Below are 26557 nucleotides of genomic sequence, written 5' to 3' on the forward strand. Positions count from 1 at the left end.
CATTTTAATTACCTAATTTCTGCCCCACCTTTCCACCAAAAAAGGTGCTCACGGTGGTTAATACAAACACAAACTATATAAAACATTCTTTTTTTCAAACAGGTTATTTTTAAAAAGAAATAATATGCAGATTATATGCAACTTCAGCAAAGCATCATATTTAAAAACAACAATATTTTAAAAACATGATGAAAACCACTACAATAAAAAATAAAAACAGGCAAGCTCACATGCCAGAAGCCTGCCCGAATAAAACCATCTTTGCCTGTGATGTTTGGATAGCATGGACTGAACCTCTCCCAGCAGGAAATGCCATCTAAAGCCCTTTGATCCCTAAGTATCCAGGACTATCCAACTGGATCAACTTCTGTTAGTGCAGGAGTATGGAAGCTGTCTTAGAGAAACAGAAGTCGATTCTGCACATTCAGACCAAGATTTGATACATAGATGTACTCACGCTATAGGCTTTTAAAAATTGCCTACGTGATTACATATTGCCTGTTCTGGCTGCACATCCAGGCTCAATTCAAAACAGGCTGACCACTACTCCATCACCAAAAGGAGGGACCTCTACATTTAAAGAGAGAGAGAGAGAGAGAGTATTCACATTAATTTTCCATATAATAATTTAAACTAAAATATGCAAATATCACAATTGGACATTCTTACCGTAATTTAAGTGGGAATACACTACGCTACGCTATACCATATTGCACAATGTGACTAGGTAACTACTGGGGGAGGGGCGATGGGATATAAATGAAATAAATAGATGAGTCATAATTAATTAATAACTGTCCAAAATGCCCTGTGCCTTGTATTTTTTGCGGCTTACTGCAAGTCTGTGTGTGAAGATAAACAGAGGTCACTGTCATTTTGTTGGAATATGTAGCAAGGCAACAATCAGTTATTTTAGATGTATGGAGATCAAAATAATGGAAGAAATGCCCTGTTCACACTGAAGCCTGCAAGCCCTTACTCATAATATGTGCACGGTTGTGACACCCTATTTTTGAAACACATTGCTTAAGGAAAAACACTTGCCACCTACTTCACAAGCTGTTGTTATTTAGAAAAGTATTCCAGGCTGTATACAAAGCTTCTTATCTTATTGTTGCCTGTGTATTGTTATCTTGTTTCTTATCTTATTGTTGTCCCTGTTTTGATGATGTTTCTGCTTATTGGGCCATTACACTATTATCCATATGCATCATCACTAAGAAATAAGAACCATTGCCTTCCTCAATGGCTACATATTATCCTCATGTAAACCTCTCAACAGGTGGCAGTGTTGTACTCTTGAGTGTGCAAATTTCATATAAATGATAAGAGGTTAATAATAAGTCACCAATGAACAAATTAATCTCTAAGATATTTTATATAAAATAGGGTTTGCATATGCATACACACATATACTGTATGTCTGTATGTATAGGTGTGGGTATATATAATTTCTGAATGTTTAATGCTTAATATGCAATTGGTTTTATGTCTATTTGAATAAACCATGGCTTAGAGCTTTGTCATGATGGTCTCTTATTGCAGACTATACATGCTTAGGCATATTTCAAAATAGAAAGGAAAGCAGATTATTCTAATCTGTTTGTTTTATCTCAGCACACTTCCTGCACAAGCCACAGATGCCGCAACTTGTTCTCTGTGATCACTGTGCTCTAATCACTATCTGAAATCTTGGAATAACTGAAGCCTGTAAAGGGAGAAACACAGGTTGTGTAGAGAACAGCGCAATCTGCGCTGTGCCATGTGCTGTACATTGACTACAAATAGCCACAGGTATATCTGTCAGTTTCACTTTCTCCACACTTGCAATTTTTACCTCACAAATTCTTTTCCTTGAATTTATGAAGAATTTTTCCAATGTTATTAAGTTCTTACAAAGAAAAACAAATCAAAGGACATTTCCCCAACTATTTATTCTAGTTAAATTCAGGAATAGCTACAGTACAGCCGTTCAAGACATGGATTCACAGATCCTACTTGCCTTGCATGGTGGGCAGCCAACGTGCACATAACGGCTGTCCAAGAACAAGAAATGGCACCTTTATTTATTGCCACCTACATATCTGGATGCAGAGGGCCTGAAGCCAGACTTTGAAGAACAAAGCACTCAAAGTCCTCTGCCTGGATGGCCCAGCTTTACCCACTGTTGTTTATTTATCCGTATAAATTCCTTCTCCCACATTTACAAGCAACTCTGTGAGTTTTAAAAATGGCTTTAAAACAACAGTGAATGTCATCACCATCCTAGATAACAAGAGCAGGATCATTTCCTAGAACATATTTTCTTTTTCATACTTCATACTTTCCTGTATTCTTAGTTTCTGGCTTAAATAACTTCAATAATAAATAAATAACTGCATTGGCATATTAAATATTGCTTGAAAATAAGGTTTTGCGCAAGGTTGGGAGGAACATGTGTGAGTATTTCTAGGCAACTGTGTCGCACTCTACACCATCCCATCTTATTTCCAGAAGTACTGTACTTGGCAACTGACTAGAGCATGGTGGAAGGAGTCCACATTGTCATGTTGTCTGAGATATGGCATTGTTATTGCTGCAGCTGTTCCTGAGAGAGTCTTATGGATATCTATGGAAAGCATGGGCATGCCCAAGTGCAAGTAGGAAAGCATATAGAAATTCCACTTGTCAGCATGACTGGCCTAATTATCTCCTACATATGTCCAAGTTAGTGGCTTCCCTAGCCTCAGCAAGGTGACATTTCACAAGGTTACTTTTAGGAGGGCTTCTGTTTTCAGCGATTTCTCTCTTTCTTGCCACGGGTCAATTATTTTGTTACTCTGTTATTTGTTTATCTGTTGTAAACCGCCCAGAGTGGCCCGGCTGTCAGATGGACAGTATATAAATCAAATCATCATCATCATCATCATCATCATCATCATCATCATCATCATCATCATCATCATCATCATCATGGACTTTTCCTCCAGAAATTTGTCCAATCCCCTGATTAAGTTTTTATTTTAATAAAATCTTATTAAGTTAATTCAAGGTGAATGGTGTGGAGCTGAGTATCCAAGAGTTGGCTATGTGAAGGGTATCCTAAGAGTCTGAGTGAGGGAGCAGATACACATACATAGAGGCAGCTAAAAGTTGGTGGCCATGAAGGTGGAAGAGAAGAAATAAGTGAAGATTGTTTAAAAAAAAACATTTATTCCTGCAGTTATTTAAGGAGATCATTACATAAATAGTCAAGAGACAAGACGAACGAAGTTTTGACTTCAGCATATGAGAGGGGTTAGGGGAGTCTCCACCAAGAGATACTTTTGTGAATGACTGGGATAAAGGAGGTGGTCAGTTCCAGTCTACCCGCTGTTCTACATTTCAACACCAGCTGTGCTTGCCAGGTCCGCAGCATCCCATTCCTTGAGACTTCGGGGCCAAAAATAGGGAGTTGACACTTGCAATATTAAATGAGCAGATTGCTGTGATTTTGTTATGATGGGGCCTTACAATATCACAGAGCTGGAATGGTAAGAATTCAGACTGGAGCCAACTGATGGTGGAAATGGGCAAAAGAGGAATCTGGGTAAATGGGCCCATAAACTGGAGAATATTGAAAACCTGGAATCAGAAGAAGAATCTACTATTTTACAGCTTCTAGCTAGGCAGAAAAACGTGGGTTGCAGCTGCACTGATTGTCCCCACTCCTGCCAGGGCTTGCATCTTATGCTGCTTTTCCTACAGCACACATAAGGGGAAATGCCAGGCTGTATGCTGCTGCTGGGGTTTGTGGAAGGTTCACGACCAGCCTGCAAAAAGTCCACCCCCCAGCCCCCATACACTAGCTGGTACTGCCAGAGTTTATGGAACAAGAAGGCTTCTGGTGAAGATCCATTCCTGCCTTGCTTGATGGCACAATGGGCTCAAAGGCATGTACCCACTGGTTCTCTTTCCCAGAACTGTCTCCTCATTCTCACTTTTCTATGTGCCAATATTGCACAAGCATGGCATGCATTCCATTCAGATCTTTCCATTCCATTCCACATAGATGAAAATACCTTTCATGCTGAGCTCATGAGCCCTCACACCAGCAAGGAACGGATGCAGACGAATGTGCAAGCTCTAAAGATAACTCTCATACGAAGTTAAAACAAAGAGGTATTCAATGCATTCTCAAAGGCTTTCACAACCATTAATGCAAAGATTCCTCCTCCTTCTCCTCCCCCCTAAAATTCATCTCCTTGACTGAAGAACTGAAGAAGCAGAGCAATTGCCTGAGCCTCCAGTCAATTCCCAGGGACCTGGCACCCCTATTTCTACCATATCTCTACCTGGCCTCTGCAGCAGGGTCTTTGCAGGCCTCCCATTAGATTAGAAGTTGGCTTTAGCCCATGAGATAAGAGGCCAACGCAGGGTGCTATGCTTGCACTGTGTAAACTGGGCCCTCTTGTTTCTGGCTCAGTGCATGACTTCAGTGCCCGATATGTGTAGGCTTTCTTTCCCTCTCACTGGTTATTTTGCTGGTTTTGTTTTAAAGAAAATATCCATATGCTTTGTATATGCCTGAGGGAACATTCTGGATCTTATGACCTTGTCAGATACCAAGAGAAAGAAAGGAAATGACTCAGCTAAGCAATTACTTCTACAGTGTGTTCACTGTGGGAAATCCTCCGCAACACAGTATATATTAATCACGAATTGATTTTTAAAGGAGTAGGTTGTTTTTAAGTTATATTGATGCTATTACCTCAGCAGTTCTCCCTTACTTTCCATCCTCTCCAATGTTTCTCTGGATAATAAACCAAACAGAGGAAGAAGTTGCTGACTTGTTAAAGCAGCCCAAGGGAGGTCAGCAGCTGTTTTTTCAGCTTATTAAGGGGACTGGCTTGTTTGCTGGACAAACAGCACACAGCAGCCAGCCCCAGTACTATGAACATAATATATATCCAGTTGTTACAACATTTTAAGTATGAAATTATACATTTACTTTAAACATTCTGTATAACCTGGAGATTTTCACATCAAACATGATTTGCTGTAGATCTACACAGTAGGCCCAAAGCCTTAGTTTCATTTTTGATAAGTACAGTTGGCTGGTTGGTTGTTTTTTAAACCTCCTTTCACATTTGCAAGCCAGGTTATAACAAGGCGTAAAGCAGGGATTCATTCATATTTGTCCTTTTAAATTATGTTGCATCATTACTCCATCATGACCGACTGTGGGCCGTGTTGCCTAGGGAAAAGTGGAGTTAGAGGCTTGGAGACCAACAGCAACTGGATGGATTCTTCTCCCCTGAAATAAAGCAACTACAATATAAATGCAAAAAACCCCGGAAAGATTCTCAATACCATTACTAGGCTCAAAAGAACGTTGATGTGACTGTGGTGGAACTTCAGATCAAAAGGACACTGCTTCACGTACATCATGGATTTGAACCTGGGTTTCTTGACATGCTTTACCCCCTTATCCTTCCACTCTCATGGACACCTCCTAATACCCACAATTGTTTTTTTTTTAAAGGCGGCCACATCTGTTCCTAAAACTGTTCAAGAGTAGCAGTTTTGCCCTATGCACTTTGTTTTGAACTCCAGAACACAACATTTTTACAAAACTGGGAATGGGTCTGCATTTATGTCCAATATTATTTCTGTGAGCTGTTTCTATACTTGGAGAGTCCCAGGGTTGAAAATTGGCTGCCACCCAACCTGTGGAACTGGTCCACCACTGACCTCTACTGACTGCCTCTAAAGATAGATTCCATCACCAGGAAAAGTAGAAAGAATCTATTCTGACCTATAGTCAGCAGTTACTCACATAAGTGAGTCTCAACCAAAACAAAAAACAAAAACAAAAAAACAAAAAACAAAAACCATGTATGAGAAGCTAGATTTGTATTCACAGTTAGGAATCCCAGACCTTCATTCAGAAGATAAATCAACAAGTTGGCTTCCAGCTATCAGGACCTTATGCTGATGCTGTTTACACTACAGTCCTGTGCGAGTAAACATGAATCTCTGAAGGGAACATGCACAAGAATATTGATGTCTAACTGTGTGATTAGATTGATGAGCCCTAGTGCCTAATATGAAAACAGTCCCTCATAAGCTGACCATTGCTGGTGCTATAGTCCATCATTTATGTAAGAATTTAATTAGTCTGCCTTTTCTTGCTGATACCTAATCCTGCTACAAGAGATTCTGGCATATTCCACCTTTCTTTTCTGCCAGAAAGGAATTCTAGACGCTGCCTGAGGAGATGCTGCTTACGGAAACCGCTGCACCAGGCTTGCTGGTGTGCCCCTGGCCAGATGAGTGAACACAGACACCAACCAATTGCTTAACTGGTACCACATTATATTTTATGTGTACCATTTTCTGGATTGTACACAGTCATCTTTCATGTTTATACCAACTACACTGTCTTCTCAGCTTCGCTTCCTCCTTCCTTATAATCCTTTTAAATATTCATTGCTCTTAATTGCCTCTACTGCACTTCTGCCCTTTCACATAAATCCTTTTAAATATGCATTATAGTTTAGCACTGTTGTTGCCATTGCTTTATATTTTAACACTGTATCATTGTGTTTCCAGAAGAAGGGAGTGGTAAACTGTTTTTTAGCACTTTATATCAAGGAAACCCTGGCACACCATAGCTTGATGACACAGGTTTTTATTTTGTTGTTGTTGAGTTTACATTTTAGAAAGCATTATCTTTTTCTTGAGTGGGAAGCTAGAAGAAATAGTACGCCCTCTTAAATTCAACATGAAGAGGAAGAATCCATATCTTAAAAAAATTAAACTAAATACATTGATAAAAGAAAAGAAAAACTTAACATGCTATTTACACAAATTACGTACAAAAATTAATAATACAAAACACCCTGTGTGTTATAAAAATTAACACAAAACACCCGCTTCTTTCACACCGGAGGCCATTATATTTTACATAATTTTTAAACCACTTATCCATTCAGTTTTAGTGTTAGTTGTTTGTTTATAAATAAATGGTCAAGAAAGTACAGTCTGCAGGCATCCAAGAGCACCCATTCCCCCTCCCTCCAAAAAATTAAAAAGCCAATTCAAAGCCCCAAGGAGATGGAAGTATCAATTTTGTCACATTTATGCCCTCAAGCTTAAAAGTTACAAACCCAAAGACACACAGAAGAGATAAGAAGTGCCACAAACATAGCAAACAGGGGCCCTGCAATCCCTAGAGAGCAATGTCAATTTAAAAATAATTTTTAAAGTAACATTTTGGCTCTCCATAGGCCAATTTTTTGCATATATGCCCCCTCAGACCTGTGGATGTTGCTCACCTTCCTTTTTTGGCAACACAGATGCTTCAAAGAGCCAGTATTGTAGGCATCCTTCAGTCTCTAGAGACTATAGTAATGTGCTTTGTATGGATGACATGGAACAGCATCTAGTGTGGCTGAGAAGGCCAATTCAAGAGTGACAATCCCTTCCACACAGAAGACAAATACAATCTGTCCCCTGTCCAGCTCCCTGATTTTGCTTCAACATTGTATGTGAAGCTGGAGTGTCCTCCCCAAAGCACAAAGCCTGGGTAGAATAATATGGAGGACAGGCTGTTACCCAAGCAGCAAATCCCCCCTCCACATCCCTGAAATAGTCCAATGGAAAGGCAAGCGCCAATACAACTGGTTCCAGCGATGTCGCAGGAGTCGACAGAACGACATGAACTGCGTCCGGGACTCCGGCTCCGGATTTTGCCTCAAGGTTAACTCCTGAAGACTTTTCCATTAGTGGATATAGCCACAAGACAGTGGAGGTTTGAAATCAGAGTTTTCCTACTCCTAGATGGGCTGCCTTCCAAGGCTGATGAGCCCCACCTACCCAGCCTGCTCCCTAATAGTGCAGAAGTATAATCCTACCCCTAAAACTCTCCTCCCCCCCCAGGTGTATGCAATGCTATTTTCTTCCTATTTACCAGATTAGAGTCAAAAATAAAACCAGAGAATTTCTGCTCACACTCATTTAAAGCTAAAACCCCATCCCTTCAGACCATGCGGTCAGGGAGAAGAAAGGTCAGCCTAGAAGAAAATATCTCACAAAAAAATAAAATGTCCCCCCCAAGCACAGTTCACTTGCCTCAGCTTCCTCTTCAGGAAAAGGACTTAGAGCTTCTGCTCAAACTCATTTAAAGCTAAACCCATGTCCCCTCAGACCATGCAGTCAGGGAGAACAAAGGTCAGCTTAAAAGAAAATACCTCACCAAAAATTAAAATGTTCCCCCAAGCACAGCTCACCTCCTGCCTCAGCTTCCTCCTCAGGAAAAGGGCCAAGTGTAAAGTGCTTCTTTTATGGGATAAAATTTCCCACTGATAAGAAAACTATGCAGACATTTTTATATTGCTATAAGAAGCCACCGTTACTATGACCAAACAAGAACATCTTTATATCAAAGTCACTAAAATAAAGGACGAGAATTACAAATTACAAGCATTCGCAGATGATTTGGTGTTCATTTTGGAAGATCCATGGGAAACAACATTGAGACTACTGGAGAAAATTGATGAATTCTGAGAAGCAGCAGGATTGAAGATAAACAAAGAAAAAAACTAAAATTATAGTGAAAAAATTAACAGCCAAACCAAAAAAAAAAATCAACTTTAAGAGAGGTCAGACCTACAAATAGTTTAAAAAGTTAAATACATTGGAATATATTTAACTGCTAGATGCATAACTATAAAAGAAGATAATTATATAAAACTACTTAACCAAATAAAAATGGATCAAGAAAAATGGAAAAATCTACAATTATCACTATTAGGAAGGATTGCAACAATCAAAATGAATATCCTGCCGAAACTACTCTTTCTATTTCAAACAGTGTCAGTGAAAATAGAGAAGAAATACTTTGATGTTCTAAACCGGGGAATATTAAAATTTATTTGGCGAAGGAAAGCCAGAATCAAATTGAAAATGTTGCAAGAATCCAAGGAAAAGGAGGCTTCTGTTTACTGGACTGGACTTTATATTACCACTCATCTATCCTAATGTGGATGAAAGAATGGATTAGTCTCAAAAACAAAAGACTTTTGTATTTAGTGGCATGATTTATAGTTGGGTTGGCATGCCTTTTTACGGTACCAGAAAGCTAAAATTTAAAGGTATTTTCAAAACCACTATATTAGAAACTCATTGTATATAATATGGGAAAAAATAAAACCAAAAAATATACACAAAAATACTATGATGGGTTTCACCTATAGAAGCATTTGTTCCTCCCAGTCTTCTGATTTTTTTTTTTTAAATTGAGCTATACAGATATGTTAGATATAGATAGGAGATTAAAACCAAAACAACACCTTATAGACCAGGGATTAGATGCATCAAGGGGCCCATAATGCAAATACAATCTAGGTATGAAAGGGATTTTAAAATGTATGATTTTTATAAAGAACAGACAATGCTTGACCAAGTAATGTTAACATCAGATGATAAATTAATTAGGAAAAATATAAATTTCTTTTAAATTGAAAAATGAAAAAATGGTTCAATGGGCAAAAAAGGTTTGGATATAATATTGACGTTGAAAAATGGCAAAAATGTTCTAGAAACAATGGCAACATCTTATAAAGAGAATTTATACAAAATGTTTCATGGCATTTAGCACCAATAGATTAGCTGAAATGTACTCTAATCGGTCAAGTAAATGCTGGACATGACATTTAAAAACTGGAAATTATCACCTTTGGTGGATCTGTGATAAAGCAAACTTCTGGACAAAAATACATATGTCTTGGTAAAATAGTAAAAGAATGTAGATTTTAAGCCAGAACTCTTTCTATTAAGCATAATACCAGAGAGTTTTGATAAACAAAATGTATACTTAAAACTGCATATTTTAACAGCCGCAAGGATTATATTCACACAATATTGGAATAATGAAGAAACACCTGGAGATCAAGAAATAATTAAAAAGATATTGGACTGTGCAGAAATGGACAGACTGACACTGAATATCAAAGGAAAGAAAGATGCAGAATATTATCAAACATGGAACCTGTTTTATCAATGGCTAGAAGCACGCTGTATAGATTAAGAGCTTAATATGTATTGTAGTTGTATTAACAAATGATTATAAACTGAACCCAGGTGACACGATGTTAAATAAGCATAGATGCTTCTTCTTCTTCTTCTTCTTCTTCTTCTTCTTCTTCTTCTTCTTCTTCTTCTTCTTCTTCTTCTTCTTCTTCTTATTATTATTATTATTATTATTATTATTATTATTATTTTATTTTATTTTATTTTATTTTATTTTATTTTATTTTATTTTTATTGTTATTGTTTTATTATTATTATTATTATTAATGCATTTTAAAAAAGAATATCTTTATATTATTTAGTATTCAAAAAATTTGGCTCTGAGATGCTTGGCTAGCAAGACTGGATTATATAGTGTGAATTGGGTGAAACAAATTACATAATCAAGAAGAATATATGTCCATCTAAATATAATAAGAAACTAAAGCCAATGTGGAGGAATGGATGGAGTGAAGGACTAGGACTCAGGGAAACTGAGCTGAAATTCTTGTTCCATCATGGAATCTCACTGGGGGTTGGCAATAATAAAACCACTCCTTAAATATATTACATAACTTGAAACTCCCATCAGGGTCATCACAAATCTGAGATTACTTGATGGTACATAACAATAGCAACGAATGCAGTGATTCCATCTGAAGTTCTTTGTGAGTAAGCCTTCACTTAAGCACATTTACTATAGAACATAATCAGATTTACTTCAGAATGAATAAGCACAGCATAAAACTCCCAGGTAGTATCAGTAAATGTGCCAAAAAGAACTGAAAGAGCTGGATTAGTTTTCATCTATATTAACCAAGGAGCTCTGTACCCAAACTAAGGCAAGATGTACAAGGTTTTATCCAACTGCTGCTCTTCTACCGACAGGTGCTTTTTTGATTTAGCAGATCCTTCTGTCACTGAAATGAGGAGGGAGTTTCATTTTTTATTATTCCCCTTTCTCACCAACACCACCTCACTGTTTTGCCAAACTGTTTTCAATCAGATGGGGCAGAAAGCTGCAAAGAAAGATGGAAAAATAACTGGAAATGTCCCCTCACCATTTTGCTGGTGGAAATCCAAGTGACCCCAACGTGCTTTTATTCAATGGATGGAGAATAGATGGATGTCATTCACTGTCCAGAAAAGCTCGGGCAAGGAACAGCAAGGGTGCCGTGTTGCTTGAACAGGGTAAGAATACCAGAACTTGTGAATAGTCACAAAGGCAGAGAGAAGTAGAAAACAATGTTGGGTGGAGAATGATTTGCAGCAGTTTATTCCATGGGGAAGGGGGTACTGATGAATGGGTTATGTCCATCAGCAAAATGTGCTCTTTTGTTTTGTTCTAAAGATCTCACAACACAGCCTCACCAAAGCAGCAAGTTGGCCTAAGACATGTGGCTGCCTACAGTGGAAGAATAAGATGGCACCTCTCTAATCTATATACAGAAGGATGGTACTTTGATATTCGTGAGGGGACACTATTCTCCACTATTACCTAAGGTCAGCCAAGCATCTTCTGCCTTCCTGTGCCTGAAGGTAGGTCTAGCCCTCATTTTTATATAAGATTTCTAATACTGTTTCCAAAACATGGATCATATTTTCTTCTCCAAACTAAAAATTTCTGTTCTATTATGTTTCCAGTGCTCTGGTCATGAAGTTAGAGATTGCTTTAGAATCTAAGAACTGCAGACCTGGAAAGGACGCAATGGATTAACAAGTCTAGCCATAGTCAAGCAGGCATAGTAGGGAATCACACTCCCAATCTCTGGCTCCATAGTCAGATTGATTGATTCATTCATTGATTCATTGATTCATTGATTGCATTTATATGCCGCCCATCTAGACATAGTCTACTCTGGGCAGCTCACAACTTAGAAGATAAAAACAATTTAAAATATACAGTTTTACATTAAAAAACAAAATAATATAAAATATAATATAAATTTACGATTTTAGCAGTTAATTTAAAGCAAAGAGTCCCAAGATGGCAAGAAGAAAAGAAGAAAAAATAAGATAGATACCTAAACCACTGAGTTATTCAGCACTTGTATCCTTTTTGTTAACAGCTTCTGCAGTTATGGTTACACAGAAATGGGCTACTTTCCTCATTGTGGCAGTCAAATACTTGCTTTTGAAACTGTGTTGAAATAAAAGGGAACCCAGACAAATTATACCTCTCCTGCCATTTGCACGTATCTCAATGCATGCTTTTAAATATATATATACGTGTTCCCTTCAATGCATGTCATTTTAGCACATGCACACTTAACCTCAGAGTAGAAATGGGGCCAATGGGTTAGGCATTAAAAACTAGGCTATTTCAACTAAGCTAGAAAAATAACTTAATTTATTCCAAGCCCAGTTCCAAGTGACATCACGCTCCATGTTTCCTCAGGAATGTCACGAATAATCCCTTTTATATCCTCTCCAGCTGCATGTTTCCCTCCCTCCCTCTAAATTCTTCTTTTTACCACCTGATTCACTCACCTGGGTTTGTTTGGGTTTTTTTTTCCAGCAGTACCAGCAGTGATAGCAATAGTAGAATGGGTAACTAGAAAAGAGGTCTACTCTCTCCCACCTTCTGCTACAGATATGCCCAAGACCTGGAACATAATTTTCAAAAACTACTAGTATTACTTTCTAAAAAAAACCCCTTACATATGAGTCATTACACATTACCTTTCCCATTCTTTATTTTAAAATACAAAAAAGAGTTTAAAAGCAGCATGGCCCTACCATCTCCACACACACAAATACCCCAAAATAACATGTTGTGAGTGATAAGGAATTACTCATTACACCACACAGGGACGTGGTGGCGCTGTGGGCTAAACCGCAGAAGCCTGTGCTGCAGGATCAGAAGACCAGCAGTTGTAAGATCGAATCCACGCGACGGAGTGAGCTCCTGTCGCTTGTCCCAGCTCCCGCCAACCTAGCGGTTCGAAAGCATGCAAATGTGAGTAGATTAATAGGGACCACCTCGGTGGGAAGGTAACGGCGTTCCGTGTCTGAGTCGCACTAGCCATGTGACCACGGAAGATTGTCTTCGGACAAAACGCTGGCTCTATGGCTTGAAAACGGGGATGAGCACCGCCCCCTAGAGTCTCACACGACTGGACAAAAAATTGTCAAGGGGAACCTTTACCTTTACTATTACACGACAAACAAAAAGTAACCCCATGTTGGCTCAGTATTTTGAAAAAGGGGATGTCGTTGTATCAATTTTATTGCATAAAATAAGGCCTCACAGGTTCTGCTGTAACATACTCTATCCAAGCTGTGGGCACTGGGAGTGCTAATGTTAATACAGTACAACTGATAAATCCGCATATCCCGATTTTCCTTGACTCACAGCTCGTGATATATGCCAGATACCAGAACCTTGGGAGTTGGAGAGAGAAAAGAGAAGCATCCATCCCTCCATTATTATTATTTTATTATTGCTGTATTGGCAAAGGAAATTGGAGATGAAGGGAGCAGCATTCTCTGGCTTGATTTGAAGTCTAAACTGGAGAACAGGGGCTGTAAGGTTTGCCTTGTATCTTCAGAGAACTTTATGAGCTGCCAAGAGTCATAGTTGTGAGCCAGAAAATACCAACCTCAATTAAAACAAAAAAACCATTAGCTGAGACAGACCTAAGCTAAAAATGTATCATGTCCCATCTTCTGGCAAATAAGTGATCTGTATAGCATGTAGACTTGGGTTCAAGTCATCTCCCTATGTTGGAGGACATCTAACAAAGCTACAATTTCCAAACCAGACTATGCTTTGAAGACCAGGACTTCATTTCATTTCTCTTTTACTGTGGGAATTTCATGCACATCTTAGCTTTGAGCTCATAGTTCCTGAAAAATATGGTCATCATATGCTTGCCTTTCATTTGAAAATTACCAGTTGAGGATGTGAAATTGTTGGGATATTCCTCCACAAACTACATGGTTAGACTGCAAAAATGTCTGGTTCTCTATTTAATTTAAAAACCACACTTACCTGATGAGACTTGTTGAACTATTTCCCTAATCATTTCCTCCAAACAATTGCTATTCAGTATACTATGTGGGAAGACATGCATTTCTTCTTTATGACTACTATCTTCTAAGAAGTTTCCAGGAGGTGTAGATGTTGCAAGTCCTAGCAAATTGCTAGGTCTACACAAAATCTTCCAACAGTTTAGGCAGTTGACACTTAAACAGAAATCATAACAACAAAGTCTAGTAAAGAGACACTGAATTTACTCCTTACACCCCCAAGGAGCTTAAGGGAAAGCAAATGGATAAATCTACACTTTCTCTAAACCTATCTAATAAATTAAAATGTGTCATAAAGGCAGTGACAGTGCCAATAATACATCATTTTGCTGACAGCTGAATTTCTTTAAAAAGGACTGAAGCTCCATTCTAACATCGAAGCTACGCCCTGTGTCTGACTTGAGGCTTTGACTATCTTCCTAGGTGCGCAGAATTATTCACTGGTGAAAGAACTGCATTTGGCATGCACTCAGAAATATATGGTATGTACTTGTGTGTGTGTATGCTTTTTGCATGATTCATGTTTGAAGCAACTAATTACAGATAACAGCATCATCCCCACATTGGCCAATATCCTTTGCAGAGCTCTGCTGGCACAGTGGCAATGACAGATCATGACTGATTAAATAGTTCCTTTTTCATTTTGAGGATGTGCACAACTCATGTGCAAATGAGACAAAGTTCCATGCATCCTAAATCAAAACATGAACTCTTTAATTAACTGCAGTCTGTTACTGCTGATGACATAACTCCAGCTGCACCTCTAGAACTCTGTTAGGGGACACTGTCTGTTTTGTGAATGGTTCATACAAGGTACAATCAGGTCAGGTTCACTTTGTGCATTACAGAGAACTAGTTTTGCATTGTACATGTTGTATATCAATAATTTATCATCATTATCATAAGCTATATATTTCCGTGCATCCTGAAAAATTGTATTAGGGCTTATTTCCAGGTTAGGTCTTATTTTCAGGGAAACAGGATAATATGGCTGTGTCTCCTGAAAATATACCTATACTGTACAAGCAAAGAATGCAACAACACTAGGAGAGACAATAGAAGAGAATTAATGTCTTGATGTACTTGTGAGACTTTGTGCATTAGTAATTTTTTTTTTGCATCATAGCGAAATTATGAAGAGCAAGGTTTAAAGTATCAGTTCTCATTAAGCATTTAAACGCAGCATTTCAGAGCATCTAGATCTGGCAGCAAAATCATGCCCTAAGTGCTCAGCTTTGTAGAAATTTGTAAAATTTATCTTTTCCCCCTTTGTTCTCTGTGCCAAGCTGCCAAATATTTATGTACCTGCCCACACAGGGTTTCTCCCCACAAACACTTTTTCCTAAAAGTGCTGTCACTGCATATCACACAGTATCTTAGAAGATGCCAAATGAATGTTTACCTGTCTACATGAAAAAAGAACATTCTTTCATGCTCTTTTTCCCCCCTTCACAATCGTGTAGACGCAAAGTAAGAAGTTTATTATTAAAGACTGACAAACATTCCTATCAGTTCATAATGATGAGATAAAGAACTGAATACAATCACCTTGATGGACACTGTTGCCAGAGATGTAACATCTGTGGGAATGTGTGGTCCTCTAAATGTGGCTGGACTGCAACACCCATCATCCTAACAATGTGCTAGGCTGGCTAGGGGTGGAGCTGCAACTTAACAAGATCTAGAGCAGTGGTTCTTAACCTTTGTTACTCGGATGCTTTTGAACTGCAACTCCCAGAAACCCCAGTCAGGACAGCTGGTGGTGAAGGCTTCTGGGAGTTGCAGTCCAAAACTCCTGAGTAACCCAAGGTTAAGAACCAGTGATCTAGAGGATCATAAATTGTCTGCTCCTGACCCAGAAAGAAGGAAAGTGCTTTCTATCTGGAAGAGGTCTCCTTAAATCATTGTGTTCAGGTTTACAGGCCTAGACTTTTCCCCCCCTGATACTGCTCAACTGGAGTTATGGATATTTTGTTTTATGTTGAAAAGGGAAGCCGTCACCTCAGTGAGCCAGGCAGCAGGAGAAAAGGATCAATGAAAGATTATTTGTAGCTGTGATTTTATTGACTGAGATTTGTCCTTAATTTCACTGATTACAATCCCATACTGCAGTTAGAAGCAAGGCAATCTTTAGCATCACAAGAAGATAGAAGGACAAATATTGAGCCAAGGAAGTTATGTTTGCAGGAGGAGTGATCTTCTGGGGGCCCTTTCTTTTCTGTGTATCTGCAGTGTATCATTTTGAAGGAAAACAGAAGTAATTTGAGATTTATTATCATTGAATACATATTGCAAAGTGTTTGCTTTCTAAATCATGATCAAATACCCTATGTTTATTTAGTATAGTTTTTTTTTCTTATAACTAGCCACCTAACTGAAGGAGTTCTCTTACTCTCTCACACACACAAACAATGTATTGAGACAGTCAGTGCCAGTTGAGGTAACCTAACAAATAAGTGGTGTTCTACTGAGGGAGACTTAAAGTCAAACTGCTCTGTAGACTCCTGACTTGAACCATTTTTATCTGCTGCATAATTAGAGCAAGTTTACTTTTAATAAAGAAAGCCGCACTCAAGTTTCCTCATGCACGTTGCCCCCAAGATTAACTGTGAATTTAACAACCTCAAGACTCCTGAACCTTTCTGGTTTCTTTAACTGTCAATCAGATTTGGACTAGACAGCCCTTCAAATAAGTGAAATCTTCAAAAGGAAGTTTATCCTCTGGCAGTCCTTCAAAAGGAAGACTATCCTACCTAAAAGAGGACATGAGTACCCTATGCTAGGAGTGCATACCATAGACAGAAATTCCTTTACTTCTCACCAATCCAGTTTACTTGTCCTGTTTTGTTACCATTGCTACAGATATTGAAAAATATTAAACAGATAATAATGATGTGCAATTATCTTTTGTGAATACACTGCTTTTATTTTTTACTTTCACTATATTTATGATCAGATCTTTCTGAATCTGGTTCTCCACACTAAGACACTCTTAATGAAATCTTGTGTCCTATGAGAATGAGAGATAGAAATAGGTTAGCTGTGTGGTGGAGCTCAGTGAAGGCATGGAACCAAAGGTTGGAAGTTCGATTTCCACTGTGGAAGAGCCAGCCTGTGTAGCCTTGAGTAAGCTGCACAGTCCCAGGACATCCAAAGAAGAAAGTAATGTAAATTAAATCACTTCTGAGTACTCCCCACCTAAACAACCATGAAAAAGGTCACCATAAGTCAGAACTGGCTTGACAACATGTAACTATTATTATAGATATAGATATAGATACCCAGTGTGCTGTAATTGATAAGAGTTATGACTAAGGGGCCCTGAGTTCAAATCCTCACTCAACCATGGAAGCTCACTAGGGATGTGAAACTGGTTAAGACTACTTCTTAATTAGCTGATGTATCTTGAAAGCCCTATTAGGATCACTGTAAGTCGGTTCCACCTTGCCAACACACAGCAACAACATAGATATAAATATAGATGAACAATTGTGTTTAAAGAAGAATAGGGGATAGAAAGTAAAAAGATAGATACAAAGTGACAGTAAACCAGTTCTGTGCATCAGCAAGAGTATTTTCATACAACTTTTCTGTTTTAATCCTTCACACAAGTCTGAACAAACTGTTCCATTTGCAAGTACATCAAATTGTTTTGGATTATATGCAGCATAGTGTATTTCCCTTCGTAACTCTGCCTGGCAGCAGTCGACACATTCTCCTGTGCATCTGGCCCGAGAGAACAGTCCTGTCCTGAAAAGGTCCTTCCCTGTTTCCTCTCCAGACTTGGCACAAAGAATCCATGATCTGCGATTAGAAGGTGGCTCCAATTCCTCATTTATCCACCTTCCACTGTATGCTATGAAAGTGCACTTTTTTGTAATCACCAAAACTGTCTCTTTATATATAACCCACAAAAGGGGTGTGTGTGTGAGAGAGATATGTATCGGGGACCACTATTGTCAACTTTGACTGATAGCAGTTGTCAAGAGTTTTAGGTAGGATTCTTCCCTAGATCTACCTAGGGATGCCAGGAATTGAAGCTGTGACCTTCTACATGCAAAGCATGGATTCACCCATTGAAGTTTACCCATGACAGTTATGTTTGTCTCCTTGGGAGTTTTATACAGAGCAGCAGCATATTTTAGAATTATGAATATGAATTACACCACTCCAGTCTATGAGTACTGGACAGAGAACAATGCATATGCAGAGCTTTCCAGCTTTCTTTTTCCAACACATTTTTGCTTTGGTGATTTTAGTAAAGTCAAACCACAAAACCTGGCATAATCAGGGATCTCTTCACTTTTATGCCTTATACCACTCCCATTAAGGTTTTTTTTTTTTTAAACGACCCTTTCCTGTAGCACCTTGGCATAATCCAGAAAACATGCTTTCAGTGGAAGGCAACCTGTAGCCCTCCAGATGTTGCTATTCTCCCATCACTGCTACTCTGCACAGCCAATGATAAAGGATTGTGAGAGTTGTGATTGAACAACATACCGTGTTTCCAGGGTCTTATTTTCAGGGGATGTTTTATTTTACAGTCATGTCATCTTCTAGTTGCTGCATGATGCTGCACAGTGGTGGAAGGTGGGGTTTCATTTAACTGAGGCTTATTTTGGGGGTAGGACCTATATATTAAAAGCATCCTGAAAAATCATACTAGGGCTTATTTTCAGGTTAGGTCTTATATTCAGGGAAACAGGGTACAGTGACCTACAAGTTGCCCAGTCATTACTTTAAACAAATCTAAGTCAGAGTCCTCTTAGTGTCTGGTTCAGCACTACCAGATGTTTGTGGGGGGAGGAATCACTACAGTAGATGCTGTAAATTTTGGAGTACAACTTCGTGAAATTGTAATTATATTTCACATGAGTTTTAACCATATTTTCCTCTTCTTGAAAGTCACAGACCTCCTTAATCTGCAAAATAAGAAGGGGAACTGAAAATTAATTTGGCAAAACATATCACACATTGCAATAGAAATTTAGAAATGCAGACATAGTCAATGTACAATGTGAGATTTAGTGCATTCATATTTCCCAAGCACTGATATAATCTTTACATTCTGGGGATAGAGTTCAACTTTTCTTATTACATGATTAAAAAAAACCAAAAACCAAACATCTGAAAATGTTTTTAAGGAAATACTGAATTTCAAAACTAAATAATATAAGATTTGAAAATGTCACCTTTCAAAAGTTGACACATTTTAAATACAGTATGACAGTTCTGTGTTAGTGAAACAGGAAAACTAAAAATAATGTGAAGATACAGAATTGGAGGGGATCATTTCCGCTACCAGTTTTGAGGACCTGTCAGTATCTCAACTACAACTGCAAACACACAACAAAAAGTTTGTGTGGCAGGGGTAAGCAACACAGAAGATAACTCCCACGTTAGGCAGGAAAAACCCATCTGCTACAGAAAGATTCCTGTCACCTTTTTATTTATAGTCCTTGCTATTTAAGTGTTTTAAAATAACTGAAATATAACATGAAATCTATTTTGACTCTTTCACAATATTGGTTTGAAGTATATAAACAACAAAAATAGCTAGAAAATGTTTCCCTTCCCACTGCAACACTTACATTATTGTGCAACCGTGGATTTGTCTGTTACTCTACTTGATCCATTTGGTTGCACCAGTTCTCTTCTTTACATTTCCTTTGTGCATTTTATGTAACAACCCTGCTTGTGCTGCAGTTTTGTTTGCAACCTCACATGCTGTCAGTGGTTTGTGTGACCGAGAGCGACTTTTCTGGGCTGGGGTGTGACTATAGTTCCTTCCAATTTTTGAATTCAAAGAGAGCCATGCTTCTCTGCTGACTGTTGCTTTTCTTCTCTTTAGTCTGTTGGTGTCAGCTGTTTGTTTGCTGTTGATCTTTTCAGTTGGTTGCTCAGTATATGTGTGGTGTAGAGAAAGCACATCACAATGAGAATGTTCCTAAGTGTGTACGTCTCCAGCAAGATGCAAGTCAGATACCTAGGCATCAAGACTGCATTTCCACATGGAGAGCTTGCAGAGGACCTGTATATGGAGCAGCCACTTGGCTTTATCAACCAGAAACATCCTGATTTTGTATGCAAACGAAAGAAGGCCTGTATAGACCTAAGCAAGCTGCTCAGGCCTAGAATGAGAAACTCAAGAAAAAGCAACCACAACAAAATTTTAATCAAAGTGATGCAGATCAGTACTTGTGTACCAAAAAGAGAAATAGACATTTAACCTTTATACTTCCATATGTATATGACTTAATTATAACCACTCAAGGGGAACAGGAGTACAGAGATATTGTACATCATCTTAACAAAGAGGTAGAGGCCAAAGAGTTAGGAGATGCAACATATTATTTGGAGATTAAAACTGACAGGGAGGCAGATGGGTCATATATTTGCTAAATCAGAAACAAAAGATAGTTGAGCTTCTGGAGATGTTAGGCCTCCAAGATGCCCACAGTGTTACAACACCCATGCAAATGGATTTTCTAAAATATTATAAGAAAAGTGAACCTTTACCAAATAACAATAAATATAACACGGATATAGGTATGCTTTTGAACTTCACAGCCATTACCAGACATCATTACCACTGTAGGAATACTAAGCAGAAAGGTTAGTGTGCCAACACGGAATGATTGGACAGCTGTAAAAAGGATAACTAGACATTTGGAAGGGACCGTGGACTTCAAGTTAAGACTGCCAGCTAATAGGGTTCACTGATGCAAATTGGGCATAGTACAGATCATAAGTCCATTAGTGGTTTCTTCTTCAAGTATGTTGATGGTCCTATTTCATGGGCTCATCACAACAAGGTACCATAGCTTTGTCTTTGATACTGTCTGAATTAATTGCTGCAGCTGAAGTATGCAGAGAACTGTTATGGCTGGAGAAACTGCTGAAGGACTTTGAGATAAATGGAAGACAACCAGAACTGCATCAAGCTATCACAAAGTGAGAAAATGAATGCGCACGCCAAACACATTGGTGTAAGATACCATTTGGTGTGTGACCTGACTGAGAAAGGTGTCATTGAGATGATCTTCTGTCACACCACAGAGATGACAACAGACATCCTGACCAAGCCTCTTCCATGAGACCACTTCCATGAACTTGCGTAGCAAGAGTAGTTACATGTGAATTTGAAAATGGGTGCTGCTTTTTCATTTACAACCTTGCGTGCTGTCTGTACTTTGTGTGACGGAAAGGGATTTTTCTGGGCTGTGATGACTAGCTATCTGTCCAGTACTAACCAATAATCCCTTCTAGCCTTTGATTTCAAAAAGAATCCACCTCTCTGTTGTTATTTTCCTTCTCTTTAATCTGTACGTGACAGTTGTTTATTTGCTGTTGATCTGCTTGATTAGTTTCTCAGTATGTATGCAGTAAAGAAAGCAGCATATGTAAATCTGTAATTCCAAGCATCTGTAAGTAAAGGAATGATTTTTATTCTTCCTCCTACAAATGTCTCAGAGTGAATTCTTGAGATTTTAAGTGCCAGTTAATGAGAATGGGGTAAATTCTGAAAAATTTAGAACAGAGTCCTCTCAGTGGGACTCTGAATTTCTACTATGTAACAAAATGAATTTTACCTGAAATTTCCTCTTGCCAGGAAACCTGACCAAATAAATATATTTATGCTACATTAACAGTCAGTGCACTGATACAAGAAACTATCCTATAGGAATTTCTCAGCAAATTAAAAATTAGCACTTTGTGTGTCCTGGTTGCTCAGCAGCAGTGGTCAGTTATATGTTTTGAAAATGATGCTGGCATTCACAAATGAGGAAACCTAAAGATTCACTCAGCAGTCAAAAAAGTCGGGGGGGGGGGACATACTCACCACACACCTACCAGGGACTTCTCACTGTTTCTGGATTTCATTTTGTTAGTCATCTCTCCCTGTTGAAATGAAATAAATGCATAGAGCTTCATGTCAGAAACAGGCTTGTTGCATTCAAATCTAAAGCAACAAAGGTGAGAAACATGTGATCCTTACACGTAAAGAGGAAACAGGACATTTGGTGACTTAAGATAGCTGTTATCTCATACATACATACCTATTTCTCCCACAGGTCATTTATCTTACTCTCAACCAAAGGTCACTGCAGAAGCAGCTTACTGTGCAAATGACCAATAAATAATTGAATAAATATTTCTCTAAATGTACTCTACTTGTAGTCCTTATTTGTGGAGGCTTCAAAGATTGTACAGTATGTAAAAGGGGATGATGTTATATCTGTCTGAAAAAAAACCCTTTAAAATATAGGAGAAGGTAGAGCTATTATCAACACAATCAAAATGATAATCCACTATCTGGCACTGCCCTGGGCCACTAGAGGATGTTCCACCAGAGTAGTTAAACTACTTGGAATAACCTAGGATTAAGATTCTACCACTGTGTCTCCGCAATTAGCAGATATAGTTAATTTGTAACTGAAAGTGGAGCTCTCTTATAGTAAAATACTTCTGTTTGTCCTGTCATGAGCTTTTCTGAGCTCTGCATTTTGCAAATTAGCTTGCTTTGTTTGGTGACTGATCATCAGAAAGCAAACACAGACTTAATTTGCAAGTCTGATTGTGTGTTTGCAGGGAATTGTGTGTTGCAGGGAAAATATTCAGATATCAGATTCCTGGACGCGTAATTTGATTCTTTGGGTGTGTCAAAGACCTCAGAACAGCAGTTTCCATCTTTAGTTTCTCAGCCTACCTCAGCAAGAATGAACACAAACTCTCAGTGTCATACTCTCAGACTTTACTGAGCATACTTCGCTCTGTGTAGCAACTATCAATTTTACAACTGTATTTGTGAAAGAGGCAGGAACATGAGAGCTGGCTTCTTCATCAATGATTGGCTAACTTCAAATGTAAACATGGTGGACATTTGGCTTTATAAAAGAATAATACTGAAATCTCTACCTTACTCCAGCCAGTCTTCAGCAGGGCAATCAGGTCGAATTATTGTACACCTATCATGAGTGAAATTTCCATTCAACCATACAAATTCTACAATTCCTATCAAATGAGGGAGGTCTTGCTATTCTCATGGAGAGAATCTTGCAGTCATTCCACTGCCAGATAAATCACAGTTTGCACAAAGAGAAAAGAAGAAATATATCAGCTATATATGGGGTTTTCCGTGTATTTCTAGTGTACCTCAGGATGCCACTACCTCCTGTTGGACCGTAGAGGCTAGAATCCATCTGAGGCAACATGATTCAGAGGTGATATTTTGGACATGAGCAGGTCCATAAAGCACTGTGGATCAAATATCTTATTTTACACAATAGAATACTATACATTAAACTGTAGAAGCATCCTGCCAGCTGCCCAGTTGCCTGTATGACTGTGATAACTGCACCCTGGCTTCAGTACAAGAACAGCTGATGTACAATGTCCTCAGCTAGTAATCAAGGACATTTACAAAGAGAAAATAGCTTTACAAGAGCTGTAAACTGATTTTGCCTTTGGAATTACTGGTAAATATCTCATGAAGGGTGAAGGTCATGTTGGCTGACTGCAGTCACTGCTGCCTCCAGAAGAGAAATTTTTAATTTGATGAAAGCAAGGATGCTTGGAGGGAGGAGGGATCCCTGGAAATCTGCCATCTTATGAAGATAGCTATTGGGAGGCATAATATGCCAGATTCAGAGGAATACTTTTTGTGAATTCCATGGAGAAGTCAGAAATTATTTTGTAACAAGAAGCTTTAGAGGTAAGGGGCTGACTTTATGTGAAATGGCTAATTCAATCTGTGGAATTACCTCAGTCCTCCGCCCTTAGCCAACTCCCCTGAACTTTTCCTCATCCCCCCACCTACAAGCATCCTTCCTTTGCAACAACTTCACTCTAAACTCTCTGCTTTTTAACTTCCCTGTCTCTTTGAACCTCTTCCAACTCTTAAACTGTCAATGAAGCTATTCTTGTGGCTAATGCACATATGACGTTTTAACAAAATGTCCAGGGTTTTTTCCACTTGATCTCACAGGTGTTCCTAACACTTCTCAACAATTAAATTTCCTTGGCAGATAGAGTGGTTGTGAATAGATATCAGTTGTACTAATCCAAGCCAATCAAGACTGGGTCTTCACTGTCTTTGCAATAACTAGTGATCTATAAAGAGGATTCCTTTTTTGTCCAGGAAAGACGTAATTACTCTCTTTCCAATATGTAGAGTGCTCACCTTTTCATCAACGTGCAAGCCATTTCCAGCTATTTGTGAATGTATAGGCATCTTTAAAACCATCAAAGAATCTACAGGAAGAGACAAGATTATATTTGTGTCCCTCTTTGCAAGGGAAACAAGAGCTAAGATCTAAGGTACTCTTTTTATTCTCAGTTCGTCTTCTCCCAGTCCTTCCTTTGATCCTGTTTCAGGGGCCAGAGAACTGCACTAGTAGGCTGTATCCAGATAATATTTTTCTTCAGGAAGTGAGGATACCTTAGGTGCAAGAATAATAATAGTAAAAACATGCAAACCATTTCCATCCAAATTTTCCAGCACTCTTGCTGCAATTAAAGATGATGGATTAAAAGCAATTATCCCCACAGCTGGGACCCCCACTGCAACTGCACTGCTGATTCTACAGTTGTTATGGGGATTTGAGTGGATGTTTTGCTTGCTTGCCTATTCATGCCCTGTTTGTGTGTTTCCCTTTTCATGCCATTAAAACTTCTAGGAGCTCACAACAGTTACTGAACAGTACAAAATGCAAAATCATATAAAATGGTCTTTAAAATGATCTCAGCAGAAGCATGAAAAATAAATGAGAATAGTCTATCATTGTGTGAAAATGTCTGATTGAAACCAGCCTTGACCACATGCTGGGAGATCTTGGTAATTAAAAAGGCCTTCAGCTAAAAGGACATGAGATGAGATTTCAGAGGAGCCTTTGTGCAGAGACATATGTGAAGGTGCCACAACTGAAAATCACCTTATGTCTCTTTATCACCTGACACAGAACTCTTCCAGGAGGGGTATCTGTACCTCTTTGCGTTCTTCATTAAGCCCTTAACCCACGGCAGCCCCACTCCAACACCCAGATGGCATTCCTCTTATCTCTCTGTGTACAGGGATAAACAGATTTCTCCCACTAGCTGCTGTGCCTTCTTGTCCCCGCCAAACCCCTTGGTTTATGTTTTGCCCTTTTGTGGCACTTTATTTCCCAATACAAAGTTTTCACCCGTCTTATATTTTTAAAAGGACCCCAGCACCTGCATTCAAATGCACCTGGGGAGGGGGGGGCAGATGCTTCCTCCCATCTCCAGGAAGAGAAGAGAAGAGAAAAGAAAAGAAGAGACAAAAGGTGTCAGATGGTAGAAGAAAAGTTGGCATAGGAATGGTCGAGCCAGGAAGCTGCAACTCCTGTAGAGCTTTCAGTCCATGGCTCTGGCTACTGTGAGAGACTTTGGGAGACTCACAGCTGGGCCCACTGCTTTCTCTGAACCAAGCAACAACAAAAAAAGAAGACATTACAAGTCCACCCCTTAGATTTAGGAAGAACCCAACCAAACTTTAGGTGATGGTAAAATGTGAAATGCGGTGGGAGGAGGCAAAGATGATGATCATAGCATCTGGGCAGTGCTTAAGATACTGATGTTCCACCCATTTAAGGTATTGAAGATAATTTTTTAAGCTTTGAAATACACTTGGAAACAAAAAAGAAAGATACATTCCAGGACCCTGTCTTCATATAAAAACCTGCTGGTAGGTGAGCCCTAGTTAGCTTGTTTCAAAATTAAAGCTTATTCTTCTTCCCTACAGGAACACAATATACTAAGAATGATGGTGGTGACAACAGCAGCAGCCCACAGTATACCCAGCATGTATCTGGCCTTAATGGTTATGGTGATAGTAATTGTTCACAGTGCCAACAGAAAGCAAAGAAGGAACTGTTCCACAGCAGCAGTTTCACAGGCCAGCACATTGCTGTGTACAGCATGAAGCAACAGCTGCAGCACAGCTACTGTACCTGAGCACTACTAATGACCCCTCAGAGAAGCCACCCACACCATGAATCATCTGGAGCCTGCTGACCTGATGGTTCCCTTCCCCTTAATGCCCACAATCCTGGTCCTTCTGCTGCAATAGCTGAGCCCAAAAAGTTTTGTTACTTATTTTTCACTGAGATATATAACACAGGGTTTGGCTGGATAGCTCAGTGAGTTAGGTATCTGGCTGCAGAGCCAGAGGCAGGAAGTTCAATTCCCCACTATGCATCCCAGCCTGTGTGGCCTTGGGCAAGCTGCACAGTCCCAGGATGCCCCAAGAAAAAGGGAATGGTAAATCATTTCTGAGTAGTCTCTATGTGGGTGGGGAGTGTTTGGGGAATTTTATGTGTGTGCATGTGTCTGGTCTCTGGGTGTCTGTGAATTTCGTTGTATGTGTACAGTATAAACTTACAATGACAATAAATGATGATGATGATGATGATGATGATGATGATGATGATGATGATGATGATGATGTTGATGATGATGTAGAAACCCTGAA

The 26557-nt window shown here is 38.9% G+C and overlaps 2 long non-coding RNA genes across 2 annotated transcripts; one reads left to right on the forward strand and one right to left on the reverse strand.

Moving 5' to 3' along the window:
• Positions 1–11314: 11314 nt before the first annotated feature.
• On the forward strand, positions 11315–19183 carry LOC144586961 (uncharacterized). Its single transcript, XR_013542063.1, has 2 exons — positions 11315–12082; positions 13407–19183. It is a non-coding gene; the product is annotated as an uncharacterized LOC144586961 (long non-coding RNA).
• On the reverse strand, positions 16034–26080 carry LOC144586962 (uncharacterized). Its single transcript, XR_013542064.1, has 2 exons — positions 18565–26080; positions 16034–16290 (listed from the first exon to the last, which is right to left on the reverse strand). It is a non-coding gene; the product is annotated as an uncharacterized LOC144586962 (long non-coding RNA).
• Positions 26081–26557: the final 477 nt, after the last annotated feature.

Source organism: Pogona vitticeps, chromosome 2, assembly GCF_051106095.1.
Source record: "Pogona vitticeps strain Pit_001003342236 chromosome 2, PviZW2.1, whole genome shotgun sequence".
NCBI lineage: Eukaryota > Metazoa > Chordata > Lepidosauria > Squamata > Agamidae > Pogona > Pogona vitticeps.